Genomic DNA, 18,772 nt, shown 5'->3' on the forward strand with positions numbered 1-18,772 from the left:
AGAGATCCAATTCTGCAAATCTCTAAAACTTAATTTAAATTAACTTTCAGCCAGGCGTGTTTCTTTTTTAGTAAATGAATATTTTTTATAATTAAAACGAAAATTCAACCGGAATTTCGCGATAAGTTAGATAGGCGCGTATGTCGATCCCGATTGGTCATTGGCAATCGGCGCGAAGTCTGCAGGCTGTACTTCCCTATTCCCCTGAAGCCTTCAGTGCCGTGAAAGCTCCCGCGAGGAACGTACGTGTTACGGCGACGAGCTTATAAAGTTCGATCTACGTGAAAAATTCCAAGTGCGACTTTTGCTGATTTTGAATTTGTGGCCGCGAAAAATTTTGAATTTTCGGTAAGTTCATTTTTATACGCTTTAAACTTGTCGTCCAAGGCTTTAAATTAAATATTTTTAAGCTTTTTAAAAATGGTGATAACTGATCGCGTAGTGGTTAGGACCTCGGCCTTCTGTTCGGGAGGTCGGGGGGTACAATCCCGGGCATGCACTTCTAACTCTGCGGATCGGATCGGATTGTTTTAACGATGAAGAAAAAATAATGATGAAACCTACCTGCCTGAGAGTTTTCCATAACTTTTGAAATTTTATAATTTCTAAATTTCTGGTCTGGTCTGGTGGGAGGCTTCGGCCGTGGCTAATGACCACTCTACCAGCAAGGCCGTGCCTCCAAGCGATTTAGCGTTCCGGTACGTATATTATGTTAATCATATCTAATAAACAAGACCAAATCGAAAAGGTCTTTAGTTCTCCGTAGTCAGTCACCCATCCAATAATCGACTTGGATCAACGTTGCTTAGCCAGTGCAATCAGATGCACGTAGGCTGAAACGACATTTACTAAGCACTAATACATTTCGGGGGTTCGATTCCGGGCACGCACCTCTAACTTTTCAGATCGTGTGCGATTTAAGCAATTAAATTTTTTAATTTATAGACTATTGCTTGGCTGCAATCAGGGTGATGGGTTGATACAATAATATTAGAATTTCTTCTAATATCATTGGGTTGATAGCTATTATGATTTTTAAAAATTCAACCCATAAGGCGGTAAAGTAGGGTTTTGAAATTTGTGTTGAAGTTTAATGTGTTGTGAAGAAGTCGCGGGCATACGCAATTAATAAATTAAAAAAACCGGCCACGTGCGAGTCAGGCTCGCGCAACGAGGGTTCCGTAATTCAGTCGTATTTTGCATGATAACTCAAAAACTATGATGCATAAAAACAAATAAAAATCAGTTTTAGAATGTACAGGTGAAGACCTTTCATATGATAACCCACTTGATATAGTTATATTGAAAGTACTAATTATTAGTTTATGACCACAATTTTTTTTTTTGTGTGATCTAACTACAAATTCACGGTTTTCAGATTTTTCCCCTAATGCCAGCAATAAAACCCACCTTCCTGCCAAATTTCATGATTCTAGGTCAACGGGAAGGTAGCCTGTAGGTTTCTTGACAGACAGACGGACAGACAGACAGACAGACAACAAAGTGATCCTATAAGGGTACGGAACCCTAAAAAGAAATAAGTACATAAAAGTAACACATATACAACTTATTCCAGCAATAAAAAAATCTTCAAACCATTTTATTTTACCTACGTAATAACTAAACGAAAGTTTTGTAAAAAGTAAAAGCTCTTTTTTGAGAGTTTTTCTCTTTTAAAGTTTTCAGTGGTATAAAACAAAATAGGTATTATTCTAGTATATTTGAATGGCTTCGTATTTCACTAAAAGCGCACGTGAGTTTTTGCACTTTTGTTACAAAGTATTGCAGCGTACGTAGTCAGCATAAACCTATCTACATTATTATAGTGTTTGCACAATAACTCATTGTTTCTAGCAAAGCAATTAATCTTTTTTAAAATATAGCTATAAGTACTTAAGTACATATGTAAAAAACCGTCTAAACGAACATTTTTCTGCATACGAAGTTCCGCTATTTTTCTAAGTACAAATTGCCGAAAATCCTCATCAAATGAGGCTTGATGCGAATGCGGGGAAGTATTGTTCGCCCAGATATAGCGTTGTCCTAACATTTCAATGCGACACATTAATGCGGAGATAGTTGTAATAGCCTAGTGGTTAGGACGTCCGCCTTCTAATCGGAGGTCGGGGGTTCGATCCCGGGCACGTACCGCTAACTTCTCGGAGTTATGTGCGTTTTAAGTAATTAAATATCACTTGCTTTAACGGTGAAGGAAAACATCGTGAGGAAACCGGCATGCCTGAGAGTCCTCCATAATGTTCTCAAAGGTGAGTGAGGTCTACCAATTCGCACATGGCCAGCGTGGTAGACTATGGCCAAAAACCCTTCTCACTCTGATAGGAGACCCGTGCTCTGTAATGAGCCGGCTATGGGTTGATCATGATGAATGCGAAATTCCACACACACTTTTTCGCACGTGGAATTCCTCTTATTTGTCCATAACTTTATATTCGCTACTAGGTTAAACTCGCGACTTCGTCCGCGTGGACTACCCAAATTTCAAACCCCTATTTCACCCCCTTAGGGGTATTTTCAAAAATCCTTTATTAGCGGATGCCTACGTTTTAATAGCTATCTGCATGCCAAATTTCAGCTCGATCCTTCGAGTAGTTTAAGCTGTGCGTTGATAGATCAGTCAGGCAGTCAATCCTTTTATATATATTCTACCTATTGAAAAAGAAGATTAAAATTATATTTCATATTCCAATATTAATAACTCCGTAGTTCATTCAATCCGTTCCATAAATTCGTTTCAAGGAAACGATACAAAGAAAATAATTAAACTTATTAAACTCATTTATCCGCTGGCGCTCGAATTTGTTTGAAATCCAATATTTTCTCAGAAATGAAGGCGTAACGCGATTTGTTTCGAATAACAAAAACATTTCGCCTGAGAGGCCGATTAAAATATTGTTACCTTCATTAAAGCTTACAGATTAGGCTGAGAGCTGTGGTATAAGTCCCCCAAATTGCTAATGCGCGTGGCCGCCATTTTAGTGACGTCAGCACTAGACTGAAGTTTTGAGCTGATGGTAGGTATATTTTTATTTCGGCTGATGTCAAATTGGCGTCATTTCGATGTTAATGAGACATGGTTCCAGCCCAATATCAATTTGCGGGACTTATAGAGTGAACTAGAGTAAGATAACTCTCGGATCCGGAATCAACATCTGTGAAATATTAGCTAGGGGTGACGTGAAATCAAAGACACCTAGTCGCTTCATAGCCTACCTAGCCTTTATCTGGTGGGAGGCTTTAGCCGTGGCTAGTTAGCACCCTACCGGCGAAGCCGTGCCGCTAAGCGATTTAGCGTTCCGGTACGTTCCGTGTAGAAACCAAAGGGGCATGGGTTTAATAAAAACTGGCAAAAGTACCTCTTCCTAAGTAAGTACTAAGATGGATATACTATACTAGCTTATGCTCGCGACTTCGTCCGCGTGGACTACACAAATTTCAAACCCCTATTTCACCCCCTTAGGGATTGAATTTTCAAAAATCCTTTCTTAGCGGATGCCTACGTCATAATAGCTATCTGCATGCCAAATTTCAGCCCGATCCGTCCAGTAGTTTAAGCTGTGCGTTGATAGATCAGTCAGTCAGTCATTCAGTCAGTCAGTCAGTCAGTCACCTTTTCCTTTTATATATTTAGATTATAGTATATTATACTATACTATACTATACTACATCTTAGACTGCATCATCACTTACCACCAGGTGAGATTGCAGACAAGGGCTAACTTGAATCTGAATAAAAATATGAAGTAGGTATGAGTGAGATATTATAGGTAGATACCTACTTATAATCCACGACAGGTTGAGATGGCAACCGGGGTCTGAGGCGGTTGTTGCCCGCATACCCGCTCGTCACACGCGATCGCCCGCACCGGGTTAGCGCGAGGGCTGTGCGGGTGTGCGGGGCGTTCCCTCCCCGATTGCCATCTCGACTTGTTGTGTACTGTACACAGTTTATACAAATCGTCATCTCTTAGAGTATAATCTATTATTACTTCTTCCCATTTCCCTTGTCCTTTGACCTTTGGATAATCTCAATTACAAAATTTAAGGCTTGTTAAAGCATTCACCGAAATAAATGCCTTATCCGAATCTTTGTTTCGAGTAATTTATGGAGATTGTAAAATATAATTTACATTAAATTAATGCAAATTGGCTTTCGAATAGTCAAAATCAAATCTTCTTAGTTCCGGCTCTTTCAGAGAAATCTATACAGAAACAGAAATAGAAGAAAATGAAATAAATGAAAAGTAAATTAATGTAAAGCACAATGTTCACGGATGTATGGAATCGTGTACTTCTACGGCAACGTAAATTATTATAAAACTTAATTTGAAATAATACCGGCTAAGTGCGAATCAGACTCGCGCACTGAGGGTTCCGTACTACAATCGTATTTTATCGACATTTTGTACGATAAATCAAAAACTATTATGACTAAAAATTAAAAAAATCTGTTTTAGAATGTACAAGTTCTTTCATATGATACCCCACTATGTATAGTAATCTTACTTTGAAAGTTGAAAATAGCAATACATTTTAATTTTTTTCTTGTCATATAACCACAAATTCCCAGTTTTCAGATTTTTCACCTCATGTCTGCTATAAAACCTACCTTCATACCAAATTTCATAATTCTAGATCAACGGGAAGTAGCTTATAGGTTTCTTGACAGACAGAATGACAGACAGACAACAAAGTGATCCTTTTAAAAAAATAGAAAAAAATATAAAGGTTTTTTATTCAAATTAACTTTTGTTCTGATATTCAAAAATGCCGGGCGGTTACTTAACCCTGTTGCCCTGTGTGGCCCTGTGTGGCCCTGGGTGGCCCTGTGTGGCCCTGTGTGGCAGATTGTATAATAATTATGGTTACTACTGATTGGTTATTGTTTCTGTTATGTATGGATATTGACCTCTTACTCTATGTGTTAACATAAAAAAGTACCTAGGTACCTATTAATGCAAAAAATTTACGAGCCAAGCGTTTAAACGTTTTAAACTTTTCAATTAAGTACAGTCTTTAGATTCACAGATTCGTTCGAGATAATAAAACAGCATCCAATTGAGAAACTTTTTGCGCCAGAGGCCGAGCTCAAAGTGAAATTTACTTTAAAATCTATTCAGGCCGGCGGTGGCGGCGGGCGGGGGATCTTCTTTCACACATGCGACTGGCCCACTTTTAACAGCCGACTTTTATGTCAAAACTTTTTGAAGTTTTTTTGTGGTGCTGGGAACTTACAGGGTCATCTTAAGACTTCTCTGGGATACCTACTTGATCATCCGAATACTACTTACTTACTAAGTTTCTGAGTAGGTACCTACTTAGTAAACTACAAAATAGCCTACATAATATTACCTAGTCAGGAAACCGTGAGCTTTTCCTTTTACATAATCATTTTATTAATTTATTTTTTACTTTACTTTTTATTTTATATTTACTTTTTTTTTACTTTAAGTACTTTATTTTTTACGCGACTTCGTCCGCGTGGAATTAGGTTTTTAAAAATCCCGTGGGAACTCTTTAATTTTCCGGGATAAAAAGCAGCCTATGTCCTTCCCCGGGATGTAAGCTAACTCTGTACAAATTTTATCAAAATCGGTTGAACTGCTGTTCCGTGAAAAGCTAGCAGACAGACAGACACACTTTCGCATTTATAATATTAAGTATGGATTTGTACCAAAAACATTTACAATAAAGAGAAAAAGAGAGTGAAAGTGGAGACAGGGAAACACTTATCTGTATGAGAGATCTCTACCAGTGACCCTTGGCAGTGCGAGAGGCTGTAAAATAGGTAGGTAGGTACAACAACATTTAAAAGATTCAACAACAAGTTCAAAGTTTTCATAAAACGTAAACTTATTGATAAATCGTATTACAATGTAAAGGATTATTTAAATGATAAGAAAGCTTGGGAATGAGTTGCTTAACGACTTTGTGATAGTTCTAATAAGTTTAAGTGATCTTGTAAAGTGGTGATAATAAAAAGAATACCCGGGGCACTTTTCAGACCTGGGCGCGTTTGGAACCCTCGTAGCTTTAGTTTTAAGTACGTATTAATTATCACCACTATATCATCTTACAAATTAAAATTTTGACCATCAGTACCTAAGGGTAAAATTTTACCTATTCTGAATAAATAATTTGAGTTTGAGTTAAATTTAACGGAATTTATTCCATTATTACATAGGTAGTCATTTAGAGTCCCCGCAGACCACAATCTTTTTATCGGCCGATAGTTTGGTCGGTTTCTTAATCAGTATGAAGATAATAATATGTAATGTTATAATTTGCGCACTTACATACGTCTTCATACTGATTAAGAAACCGACCAAACTATCGGCCGATAAAAAGTTTGTGGTCTGCGGGGACTCTTAATCGGCCTAATCAGATTGTATGTGTTTTTGAACAAACTTACATACAATTCGAAATTATTTTCTTGGTTGAGTAGATACTTCTATACATGAATATTCAATGTTCGTGCGCATGCATCATAATTATTATGACTGCCCTAGAAAAATTTTCAAGATAATGTTTTTGAATTTTTTGAAGATTATTTTCTTAGGTTTGCAAGGTTTTTCTCTGCCCTTGACTTAACGGTCTGATGCATCATCTTGTATTAAGTATAAAAACCTGATTTTTCAAGGTAAGAGTGAATAGGCATCTTCTAGGTAAGCGCGCCTCAACTATCAGTTTAAATACTTTAAGGCCTAAACTTAGATCGTATGAGGTCCTTTGAATGATGCTTCATTGATTTCTTAAAGCATGATTGTCGCCTCAATATAAAAAAAACGGCCGAGTGCGAGTCAGACTCGCGCACCGAGGGTTCCGTACGCGGATATTTTTCTGTCATTTTGCACGACACCTAAGTCAAAACTATTACATAATATTATTATACTTACATAAAAGTAAATGAAAATCTATTTTAGAATGTAGGTAGGTACAGGGAAATCCTTCCATACGGTATAGGTTTTCTGACAGACATGACAGACAAACAGACAACAAAGTGAGCCTATAATTGTTCCTTTTTTCCTTTTGAGGTACGGAACCCTAAAAAACGTTGCAGTGAAAGATTCACGAGTCAATCCCAGATAGTCACGTCCGGCAAATTAAATATTCAAGATTAGGCAAACAATTTTGAAAATATCTTCTTATTATCTATCTGGATGGTCGCCAGCCGGAGTTTTGTGCTAACTTCACAATTTATGCGACGGACAGACCGACTGGCATACTCCGTTTGTTGATTTAGCTTCGGATTTAACTATTAATGCTCTACTCTGTCACTTACTGGAATTACGAAGGCATAATAAATTGGACATCCGTATTTGTTACTAAATACTGGCCATGATAGCCTAGTGGTTGAGACGTTCACCTCCTATTCGAGATTCGACTCCGGGCTCGCACCTCTGAATTTTCGTTGCTTTAACGGTGAAGTAAAATATCTATAAATATAAATAAATAAAAGGTATGCAAAGTCTTCAAACTCGCATTTGACCGAGCGCAAACTCTTCTCATTTTGAGAGGAAACCCGTTCTCAGTAGTGAGATGGTGATGGGTTGATCATGATGATGATGAATACAAAATCATTCAAAACAAAGCGTAGGTACGTAGCAACACTCTAATAATTGTTTTATTTTATTTTAACGCTGAGTTGTTCAAAAGAAAATCAAAAATTTTAGTTGAGATTAGTAAACTATTTTAACCCCCAGAATTCTATCCAACCTGCTTTGTTTAATTTTATCTCCTAAATTCATTGATTTAAATGCCTATTTTATAAACCGCGAGGGAAATCCTTGATTTTTCGGGATAAAAAGTAGCCTATCCTATACTTAGTAGCAAAACTTCACGTCGTTGGTCCGTTGCTCCATTTCGGCGTGATAGAAGGACAAACTAACAAACAAACATATTCGCATTTATAATTTTATGGGTAATGATTGACCCATCAACTCTAAAAACTTCCTTCCACGTAGTAAACACCCGGAAAGCCTTTTTTGTGCATTCCACGTTTATTACCTGGAAACAGCACTTTATTACCAGCTTGGATGAGCGCCAGGCGCGTGCTCGCGGTGCAGCTTGAGCCAGCTTAACATTTACCTCCAAAATATATACCTCGAGTGATTGCAATTTGAGGTTGCTGCGGCCCGTGGCCCAGGGCCCAGGGGCGACAACATGGATAAAATATAAGTCGACTAGCTGATCCGCCCCGGCTTCGCTCGGGTGGAATTTAGAAAATCTCTATGCCAATTTTCATCGTTGTAACTTTAAAAATGATAGACTTTCATATAAACTTCCCTTCCCCATTTTCAAAAATTTCCAAAAATCCTTTATTAGTGGATACCTACTCTCTAAAAATAACACACCCTCCAAACTAAGATCAAAAACTTTGACTTTGACAAGACTTTTAAATTACAATTTTTTTCTAATTTGGATTTGAAACAAATCGAGCGGACGTATAAAGAAACGGGTCTAATGACGACATAGAGTTCGATTTTTTAATTGCAGTTTGCACTCTAAGCAATGCAAAAGTGCAGGTATATATGTACATATATATGTATATGTGGGAACCCGTGCAGCGATGTAGGTCACAATTTGTAGCTACTTTTGCTAGTTTCGCCGCTGCATCTACATCTCGGGTTTTTCTTCGTCATTAATGTTAAGAAGATACTTGTGGCGAGTTTGAGTCCGCCCGCATTACGTCATACATCTTGTCTTAATGACGTCTTGCATGTATTTCCTAGTCATTCAACATTAAAAACATTTAAAAAAAAGAATATTTTAACCATGGATATAAATGACAAGATATAATCAAGCGAACAAAATTTTTCACAGTTTTGGAACCAAATAAATCAGCGCCACCTCTTAGATACTAATGAACGACCCGTTTGAAATCCAGGCGTCACTGAGGTTGCATTGGTGCTAAAGCACCACTGATTCGGTGCCATTTTGTTTGTTCAATAGCCCTGTCCATACATATTACATGAACCCTAAAAACATTACACTCTTTTTTTGAGCAGTCGTTAAAAATATTGTTTTGAAAAACATTCATTGGCAAAAGTATGCGTATATAAGTATGGCTACTTTCTCCACATCTAAACTAAGTGCCTAGTTCTAGGCATACAACAGGCCGCCTAATGAATGAAAATGATTAAATTTCAAATTATCCACGGCTATATTGGATGCGCGTAGTAATTGCCAAACCGCCGCCCGCCCAAAGGGAGAGCGGGTATTAGGCGATATTTTCCAAAAAGCCGCCATTTTTCACACGAACAATCCATTAATATAGATTGAAGTGCTTCAGTTTTCTATGGGGGATGACGTCATGCAATTTTAAAAGGATTTTTTTGACAAAATACTTATTAAGAGAAAATAGGTAAGTTAATCTTCGTGCTTTTTTATTTTCTCGCCAAACTGGTGAGCCAGTTTGTTGGCGAGCTGGCGCTCCTTAAAAATAACTATAATCTACGTATTAAATTGTACTTATATATGTAAACTTATATTCTAACTTATAAACTTATACTCAGATTAAGGATTGATCGCTGCAGCGAAAAAACGCTTTAGAGATCAATCCTCAATCTGAGGTAACAAACAAAATAAACTAAAATAAAAAACAAATAATGATAATAAATTGATAATAAATTAAACAGTAAGGGGGTCCCTAAGGAAGTGTTCCTTTAACTTTTTCTTAAGCACCCCCTCACTGACCTTATTCTCTTCCCTTAACCACTCTATGCCGTTGTAAATTTTAGGTACCAAATATTCACTTAACCTTTCACCGTAGTAGTTACAGACTTTGGGTAACATGAATCTTGTCTTCCTATTACTTCTAGCGTTATCCCTAAGCTTCGTGGGGTTTTTAAATTTTTTTGAAAAATAATGTTCTCTAGCTATTAGGTAATCTACTTTACTATGTACAGGCAATATTTTTAGATCTTTAAAAACACATTCATAGTTCCCTTTATACTTTTTTTTCTCTTTTTTTCCTAGAATGTGTTTTAAAAGTCTAATTTGTAATTTTTTAATTTCGTTTAGGTAGGTACTAAAAGTTCTTCCATAAATACTAAGGCCATAGTTGATAACTGAGTCAGCAAGTGCGTAGTATACAACTAGTTTTGTACGTTTACTTAGCACTCGATCGAGATGATAAAACTTACCTAACACCGACCTCAGTTTGTTGCACACCTGCCCCACGTGAGTTTTCCAATTGAAATTTTGATCTATGTGCAACCCTAGGTACTTGTATTTATCTACATATTGTAGCTGCTGGCATGCGCACGAGATCTTATTATTATGCAAGCAGTCATAACTATGACCAACTATACCTATATCTTTATATTTAACTGTCTTAGCCTGTCTGTTATATGGCGAGTATATATGTATGCATTTTGTTTTTTCCATATTTATAATTATCCCATTATCATGCGCCCATTTATTTACGTTTTCAAAATCTGACTGGATGTTATCGCGCGCCTCGCTCACGTCCTTTGACGCGTACATCAAACACATATCATCGGCATACATATATACTCGACACTTCTTGATCACGTTAACCACACTATTGACGAGCATCAGGTAGCCCACTGGCCCATAAATTGAGCCAGTCGGTACACCCAATGACACGTTCCACTCGTCACCCGTTGTCCCATCGACCGCGGTGCGTATAGTTCTGTCCGATAGGTAGTTACGGAACCACTTATTTGTCGCACCGGCAATGCCACACTCCTGCATGGCTAAGAGTAATACATCCTTGTCTAGGGTATCAAAAGCCTTCTTATAATCTATAAAAAGAGCTAAAACCTGCTTTCCACTATTCAGATTGGAGTTAACTTCGTTTACAAACTGATTGAGAGCCGTAACAGTGCTTCGGCCTTTCCTAAACCCGTGTTGTGCATCAGTTAATATATTATACTTGTCTAGGAATCTCGATATTTGACCGACCACTACTTTTTCAACTATTTTATTGATTATCGATAGTATGGCTATCGGTCTGTAATTAGTGTATTCAAGATGGCTGCCACCTTTATATATAGGTCGTATAATTGCTTTTTTTAGCTCTTCGGGGTACACGCCCTCCTGAATACACAAATTCACAAAATTGGCCAGCACTGAGCTTAATCGATCTGCCAGAAACTTTATGTCTTGGACTCTTATCTTATCGAAGCCTGGGGCTTTCTCACTGCTTAATTTTCTAATAATTTTTTTTATTTCTATAGCATTAACTTTTATATATCTAAAAGAAACCTCGCACTGTTTGACATACGTATTTCTATCTAAGAATTTAACTGAACAATTATGCTTAATCTTTTCAATTTCTTGAGTAAACGTTTTCGAAAATTCATTACATATGCTATACATAGTATTTATTTGGCCTAGATATTTTTTAATTACACTGTATTTTTTGGTTCTGTAGGTACCTGAAAGGTGCCAAAGGGACCATCTGTCTGCGGCTTGGGCTGTATCTTATGAAATGCCAAGTACAAATTTTCACTGAGTGTGTATTTCAATTGCCGAAAAGATGAGGAGGCTGGCATGGTATGATAATGCAGAGGGAAGAAAGTCACATCACTAGAAATAATCCACACTAATATTATAAATGCGAAAGTGTATCTGTGTATGCGATAGTCTATCTGTGTGTCTGTCTGTCTGCTAGCTTTTCACGGCCCGACAGTTCAACTGATTTTGATAAAATTTGGTACATAGTTAGCCTACATTCCAGAACTATCTTTTTAGTTTTGTTATACTTTTTATCCCAGAAAATTAAAGAGTTCCCACGGGACTTCAGAAAAACCTAAATCCACGCGGACGAAGTCGCGAACATCACCTAATAATATAGGACGGTACATGTGGCAGGGAAAAAGAGGAGAGGACGACCAAAGAAAAGGTGGGTGGATTGCGTGAAATAGGATATGAGTGTAAAAGGGGTGGATAATATGTTGCCGGATGACAGAAGTGAGTGGAAGAAGTCATGTTGTGCCGACCCCACGTAGCGTGGGACACGATCAGGAACGAGAAGAAGGTAAACGATAGAAAACCGGCCACGTGCAAGTCAGGCTCGCTCGACAAACAGACAGACACACAGACAACAAAGCGATACTATAAGGGTTCCGTTTTTCCTTTTGAGGTACGGAACCCAAAAAATAATGACGTATAGGTTATAGAGTCGTCAAATAGAGTCGTTGCAGAAAGTATGAGCTGCACAACAATGAACACAACACAACAACACAAGCCAAACCGTAACGTAACAGACGATAGTATCCATTAAAACCGCAACTAAAAGGACTGCGAGCAAATTGACAATATGTATGAAACTGGAGGTCTGCCAACTAACGACCAGGGTATCATAAACCCCCCACCAGGGCTGTCAACTTGACGACTTATTTTGGAAGTAATCAATTCATTTTGAAGTCATTTTGAACCCACAAACTCCTGATCCTTTTTTTGCAGGCTCATGCTAACTGTGGAACCAACTCGATCCGCCGGCATTGCCATTAGATTTCAACATGGCGTTATTCAAGGTGTAGATCAACAAATTCCTAAAAGGCCGGCGACGATAAACTATATAAATGTCAAACCCCCGTGAGTTCCACCCCTGAGTTTGTCAATACCCACTCAGGGGTGATCTACTCTTTACAAAGAACACACCCTCCAAATTTTATGTCTCTAGGACCAGTGGTTTAGGCTGTGCGTTGATATAGCACTCAGTCAGTCAGTCAGTCAGGACTTTGAATCTTATCTACAGATTATTGATGTAAGTAGTTTTGTATACTCTATACTCTAGTTTCGAATGTTGCTCTATGTCTATTCCGCAGGCCGACTCCATGTTTTCCTTGTCCATTTTCTTGGCATTCGACAGTGAAAATAAATCGATAGCCATATTTTTGCGTCCCGGCAGCTCCTTAGGCGAGTTTCCCTCGCGTGCGGTCGCTATTTATTTTGTTATACTGCATTTAAATCCCTGCACATTTTAACTTACAAAAATAAGTATACCTACTTACTTTTTAAAAGAAATGCATCTATTTTACTTATTACTAGCTTATGCTCGCGACTTCATCCGCGTGCACTACACAATTTGAAACCCCTATTTCACCCCTTAGGGGTTGAATTTGCAAAAATCCTTTCTTAGCGGATGATTACGTCATAAAAGCTATCTGCATGTCAAATTTTAGCACGATCCGTCTAGTACTTTGAGCTGTGCGTTGATAGATCAGTCAGTCAGTCAGTCAACTTTTCCTTTTATATATTTAGAAGAAGACTAGCTAAAGCCCGCAACTTCATCCGCGTGGATTTAGGTATTAAAAAATCTCTTTGATTTTCTGGGATAAAATGTAGCCTATGTGCTAATCCAGGATATAATCTATCCCCATTCCAAACTTTAGCCAAATCCGTCCAGTAGTTTCTGCGTGAAGGAGTAACAAACATACACTTTCGCCTGTATAATATTAGTATGATTTGTTGTTATAGCGGCAATAGAAAACACACAGAACAACACAGAATACACAGAACGCACAGAATAGTTACACACTCTGTTAACATTTCAACTATCTACGTAATTTAGTTCACAAGATACAGCCCGCTGACAGACAGACAGCAGGACGAACAGCGGAGGCTTAGTAGTGGAGGGACCCGGTGGCATTCTGCAAGTACGGAACTTAAAATATTATTACATACTTAATAGGGTGTTTGACAACTAGTCAAATCAATGACTTTTTATCAAACGTCAAAACGCGCGCTTAGAATGCGAGATTCTATGCAATACTGGAATGTGACGTCACATCATAATGACGTACTTTTTTAGTTTAATCGATAATTTGATATGGTTATTACATTTAAAATTAACAAAGCACGTGGATTTTACTTATTTTGGAAGATCCTCTATTTAATAATCACTGAGAAATAATTTATTTTTGATGTAGTCAAATACCCAATAATTAGTGGGCAGCCCTGAGAGGACTTGTAAAGAGGGTAGAATCACGTTGGCAATGAGTTCAACTGCAGTTTTAATAAACGAATATCATTTAAATCAACCGTTTCGATCATTTGTGGATTTCAGATTATTGTTTTACTCGCTTCGGTCTGCGGTTTTGCTTGCGCTTGCAATTTATAGTAGCTATACATATAGCTATACAGAACATTATCTGACCGAATTTCGGCCACGACGACGGCCAATCTCAATGGAGGTTAGCCAACGACTAGGATGCATTAGTATGTGCGTGTAAACATAAGCGCATAGTCTATTCCCTCACTCTCATAGCCCGATGGGATGGAAATCCGACACGACTGGAGAGAGATCGGGCGCAGGACCGACGCGAACGCGACGGTTATATCTAAACGCCTGAACAGATTTGGATCATTACATCATTCCGAGTGACACTAATTATAAATTTTTGAAAAAATAAATATGGCGGCTGTATGAGACCATTTTCAAATGTGAAAAAATCTTTTTAAACTAGCGGCACGCTATGATGGCCGGTTTGACGTTTGTCCGCTCATGAAGTTCCGTATTAATTGATAACGACTTTGAAGGAAATAATTGTATTACTTTATTGACGATAGTGATGTGCAGAGATTCATAAATTTTATCGAATGTAGTTTTAGGTTTAGGACTCAAAATTTATTTATTAAATTGATTTCTTAAATGTATACAAGTGTAGAAAAATCAGTTTGCACCATTTAAGGGGTGAATGTACTTGTGAATATGAACAATTTTCACTATGTGGACAAACCTCTGAAATCGCAAAAAAATATCAATAAATTTTTAAAAATGGAATCTAATACGATCGTCACATAGGATCGCTGGCTAGCACAACTACTACCTCCGGCAAACTCGCGTCAATGCTCAATGCAAAACAAAGCAGTTTCGAATTGACGTTGCTTCGAAAAGTATAAACTGTCAGTGCAATGCGATTGTGATATAGTTTTGACCTGGCTTTGGATTTCAAATATTGATACTGCATTACTGTTGACCCTTGCTCGTTAATTTGGACTCTGTTCAAGCCCTTTGTTGTGGATTTCGTCGATATGACCGAACGTACGCAGAGAACTGTTCTAAATAGTCAGACACGTGAGTTCCTAATACGCCTTCGTAACTATTTCGATCGTGAAGCTCAAAATGGAGGGCCAATTTTACCTATAACGTCAGTGGTTGAACGCGTAGCTGATGCGCTTAATATTGGACAACGAACTGTTAGACGGATAACTAAAAAAAAATATGGCGAGACTGGCACAGAAGAAAATAAACTTCACACACCAAAAAAGAGAAAACGAGCAAAACCAGTCGTAGGCATCGATAGCTTTGATGCCGATGCTATCCGAAGACATGTTTACGGCTACTATTTACAGAAGGAGTATCCAACAAGAAAAAAGTTGGTGCATTCACTGAAGGAAGCTGGATTATTCTTCGGTGGGGAAAGTTCTTTAACGAAGATTTTGAAGACCATTGGATTTCGATACAAAAAATGTAACAAACGCAAAATATTGATGGAAAGATTTGATATAGCGATGGCAAGGTATACTTTTTTACGGCAAGTGAAAGAAATCAAAAATTGGCAAAATGTTGTGTTCTTGGATGAAACATGGCTTAATGCTAACCATACTGTAGGCCGTTCTTGGAACGATGACACAGCAGCATCTACTTCCAAAGTTCCTGTAGGAAAAGGATCGCGACTTATAATTTGTCACGCCGGAACCATCAACGGGTTTGTCGAAGGTTCTCTCATGGCTTTTGCGTCAAAAACCACTGGAGACTATCATGAAGACATGAATGGAGAAAAGTTTACTGAATGGTTTACCTCAATGTTGTGTAGCCTCCCTGAACCATCTATTATAATTATGGACAACGCCCCATACCACTCGATGCAAATTGACAAGCCACCTGCCCAATCCCAAAAGAAAGCTGATATCGTCGCATGGCTTCGTAAAAATGGCGTAGATGCAAACATGAATATGTTAAAAGCGGAATTAGTACGTCTTTTAAAAGAAAACAAACCAACCAAGATCCGATACGTCATTGACGAAATAGCATTAGAACATGGGCACAGAGTTATACGGTTACCGCCTTACCATTGTGAGTATAATGCGATTGAGTTGGTGTGGGCTCAAATTAAGGGATATGCTGCAAGACACAATACAGAACCCCCATTTACCACAAAAAAAATGCTAAAATTATTAGAAGAAGCTTGTGAACATGTGACTAAAGGAGACTGGGAAAAGGTTGTGAATAGAACTGTTAAATTAATAAGGGAAGATTATGAAAGAGATGTGAAAATAGATAATATTATAGAAAACGAACATATAATTATTAATGTATGTGATGATAGCAGTGACGACAGTGAAAATAGTAGTATGGACGAATCTGATTAATTATGGCCTTTTGTGGCACCTTTTTCGGTATCTTTTGTATTCATATGTTTCTTGTGTGCATATAAAGTATGTATATTCATTTTCGTTCAAATATTCAGTTCGTTCAAATAAATTAAATAAACATATACATTTTTGTTTTATTAAACCTATTTAATCAGGTACAAAAACAAAACTTAATTGTTTTTTGTTCGAGAATAAATTGACATTCCACATCACTATTGTAATGTGTCAAACCGGCCATCATAGCGTGCCGCTAGTGTAGTTCTTTATTTGGTCAGCCAGTCGTGTTTTTTATTTATTTTTAATTACGACTCTAATACAAGCGATAAAGATGGCGCTAGGCAAGGTGTGAATCGTGGTACTCCGATGGAGTTAGCTGTGGGTTAGCCAAAAGCATATCATGCAACGTTCTTTCCCTTTTGCCGTCCCCAGCAATCCAACGAAGAATCCACTACATTGGCGCCCAACGTGGGGCAAGACCCAGCATCCCAACGAAGAATTTCATACAGGATTTATTTACTTCAACAAAAGCTGTATTAAAAGACTCATAAATTGTCATGAACATTTCCGGAATCAAAGTAAGTAATAAGTTACCTGTGATGTATCATGACGTAAGTCGCGTGACCCAAAATCCGTGTGTTTTCGCATACAGGCGCGATGTCACAGTGATTAGTACGAGTTTCTACATCTCTATTCTCACCAACAAGTTCGTCTATACATATACCTATAAGCAGCACTCCAAGTGGAAACCTTGCAAAATTAAAACTAGTACTTAAGTTCCTGCAAAATGCAAATCATAAAGACGAGTGAACTTTAAACCGGTAGTACTTAAGTTCCTGCAAATCATGAAGACGAGTGAACTTTAAACCGGTAGTACTTAAGTTCCTGCAAATCATGAAGACGAGTGAACTTTAAACCGGTAGTACTTAAGTTCCTGCAAATCATGAAGACGAGTGAACTTTAAACCGGTAGTACTTAAGTTCCTGCAAATCATGAAGACGAGTGAACTTTAAACCGGTAGTACTTAAGTTCCTGCAAATCATGAAGACGAGTGAACTTTAAACCGGTAGTACTTAAGTTCCTGCAAATCATGAAGACGAGTGAACTTTAAACCGGTAGTACTTAAGTTCCTGCAAATCATGAAGACGAGTGAACTTTAAACCGGTAGTACTTAAGTTCCTGCAAATCATGAAGACGAGTGAACTTTAAACCGGTAGTACTTAAGTTCCTGCAAATCATGAAGACGAGTGAACTTTAAACCGGTAGTACTTAAGTTCCTGCAAAATGCAAATCATAAAGACGAGTGAACTTTAAACCGGTAGTACTTAAGTTCCTGCAAATCATGAAGACGAGTGAACTTTAAACCGGTAGTACTTAAGTTCCTGCAAATCATGAAGACGAGTGAACTTTAAACCGGTAGTACTTAAGTTCCTGCAAATCATGAAGACGAGTGAACTTTAAACCGGTAGTACTTAAGTTCCTGCAAATCATGAAGACGAGTGAACTTTAAACCGGTAGTACTTAAGTTCCTGCAAATCATAAAGACGAGTGAACTTTACTTGTGGTTACGACTTACGTCAGATACATGGGCATTGCGTAAGTGTGCGTGCGTGTCGGACCAATCAGTCGCGAGCAAGCGCTCGCAAACGCACACATTTACTGTACCTTACTTATACCGATACGACTTAAACACAAGCATGAGCCACTTGTCTTCGTGAAAACTTTGAGAGGAGACCCGTGCTCTGTAGTGAGCCTAACTAGCGTCAAACGTTCCTACATTTGACGCTGGTTAGCCTATTTTTCTTTTCTGTGACCTCACGTCACCCATAGCCTAATATTTGACATATTATCGTTGATACAGGATCAAACCAGGAGTTCCCTCCACAGAAAAGAAACGGGGTGGCTGCTCCGTCATCAATGGTGCCCTCACCTAGAGTGAGGGCGCCATTGATGTCGGATTGATGTCGGATTGATGTCGGATTGATGTCGGATTCACTCCGATTGTGGCATAACCTACAATAGTCCGCACGTTCGATTAATCATCATCATGATCAACCCATCGCCGGCTCACTACAGAGCACGGGACTCCTCTCAGAGTGAGAAGGGTCTTGGCCATAGTCTACCACGCTGGCCATGTGCGGATTGGTAGACTTCACACACCTTTGAGAACATGATGGAGAACTCTCGTGCATGTTACGTATGTTTTCCTTCACCATTAAAGCAAGTGACATTTATATTACAATTAATTACCTAAAACGCACATACCTATAGCTTCGACAAGTTAGAGGTGCGTGCCCGGGATCGGACGTCCTATAACCTATCACAGCTTCGACTAAACAGTATAGAACAGAACAGCAATCAGTTTCAGTACTTTAATTTCACTTCGTAGATTCGCAGTACTTTA

The 18,772-nt window shown here is 38.2% G+C and overlaps 1 protein-coding gene across 1 annotated transcript in view; it reads left to right on the plus strand.

Moving 5' to 3' along the window:
• The first annotated feature begins 218 nt into the window (after nucleotides 1–218).
• Nucleotides 219–18,772, plus strand: part of LOC117993452 (uncharacterized) — a 73,663-nt gene continuing 55,109 nt past the window's right edge. The window contains exon 1 of the mRNA XM_034981252.2: nucleotides 219–348. The gene's annotated coding sequence lies outside the window, so the exon portion shown is untranslated. The remainder of the gene's footprint in view (nucleotides 349–18,772) is intronic.

The sequence above is a fragment of the Maniola hyperantus genome, chromosome 24 (genome assembly GCF_902806685.2).
Source record: "Maniola hyperantus chromosome 24, iAphHyp1.2, whole genome shotgun sequence".
Taxonomy (NCBI): domain Eukaryota; kingdom Metazoa; phylum Arthropoda; class Insecta; order Lepidoptera; family Nymphalidae; genus Maniola; species Maniola hyperantus.